Here is a 1,743-nt window from a genome sequence, read left to right as displayed (position 1 = left end):
AAAAAAAAAAAAAAAAAATAGCGGCTGTAACCTATAATGGCAAGAAACCAACACAAAGAAGAAAAGTAAGAGTAAGAGAAAGAAAAAAATCATCAGTCACGGCTGAGCAGCAAACAATGGAGAGGGCTATTACGCTGGGTACTTCCCACGAGCAGACATAAATTAGCCTCATGCGCTCCCCTCAATGAAGTTGGAGGTGCATATCTTTTAGCTACGAGGGAATACTGCAGTAAACTATCACTACGACGCAGGAACGAGTGTATTGCATTGCTTAACAAACTGAGAAACAAAAATAAAATGCAAATTGACACTGAGCCGAAAGAAAGTGCCCATAGTGATTTGAAATAATAATCATAGTAATGGTAATAGGAATAAAAATGAGAAAAAAAATAAGTTGGAAATCATATATGCACTCCCTTTTGGATGAAGAGGTTTGAATAGCATCGGTAAGTGTTATTGGGGTATTGAATCATTCAACCTGTTTCCCGTAATCCATCATTTCCTTTTCTCAAAGCACACCTGCCCATACACACACGCAAGTATTTGGCAGCCCCCGCCCCACGGCAGAGTCTTTCACCACTCTCCATACCTGAGGAGTATGTCCTCCTGCACATGCGAGTAAACAATTACATATTTATATATACAAGTGAGAAGAATTTATAAAAATTGCGACCATAATTATCGTGATTATGATTATTATTACTAGTGTCCGTATTGCTCACGAGTACTCCATCTCACACTGATCCTATAGAGCAACTTCGAACAGAATCAGGTGCATAACTGCTTTTACATTTATAGACTACAAGGCATAAACAAACACACAAATGCATACATATATTATTTTTTGTCCGTCTGTGTTCATACGCTTCTGTCCATCGTTTTGGTAGCACAATGAGCGACCGTTCACAACGCAACACTTCGTGCCCTGCGCTACCACGTTGCTGAAACAAAATTTTAAAAAGGTAAGAAAAAGTATAAGAGGGGGGCTGTAGTGGGGCGCAAACCAAATACTACGGTTAGAGGAAAAAGTTATTTATTCTCGTTTCCCTTCCGCCACCCTTTCATGAGCTGTAACACGTTTCACAAGGGTTTAAGACGGCACATGGAGAAAAAACAATGGTAGCATTGGTAATAATAACTTTATATTGTTATCATAAAACGTAAGATTGAATATATATATATATATATACGTCAAATAGTGCCCCTTTCCTTCACGGCTCTGCCACTGACAACTCATCCCATTGTGCTCACGTTTTAGTGATGCAAACGCACACGCAAACACACACACAAGTTAAAAAATAATAATAAACAGCAAATAAATAGATAAAGTAACAAATCACATTCGAGTCTCTTTTGTCATTTCTCTCATCAACTTTGACACTCTTTTCATCTGTTTTTCATTTATTTATTTATTCTCCCGCCCTTCTTTCCCCCCCCCCCTGGTACTTAAACACATAAATAGATATATGAAACACGCACGCACGTGGTTATGGACATAAAAAAAAATGCACACGCCTCACATGTCTCTCCACAATCCGTCACCAATTCCCTCTAAATTCTGCTTTTAGAGACCATTCGCAGCATGTGACGATGTGCACGAGTACGTACCAACAAAGATGGAAAAGAAAAGGAAAAAATATATATAACACATCCACAACTGGGAAAAGGGGGTCTGGAAGGAAAGGGTGGGATATAGGGCTATCAAAAAATAATAATAAGAAAAAAAACTAAAGTAGGGAAAGA

The sequence above is a fragment of the Trypanosoma equiperdum genome (genome assembly GCF_001457755.1).
Source record: "Trypanosoma equiperdum strain OVI genome assembly, contig: ctg_545, whole genome shotgun sequence".
In the NCBI taxonomy this organism is placed as follows: domain Eukaryota; phylum Euglenozoa; class Kinetoplastea; order Trypanosomatida; family Trypanosomatidae; genus Trypanosoma; species Trypanosoma equiperdum.
Note: the sequence above shows the minus strand (reverse complement) of the source record.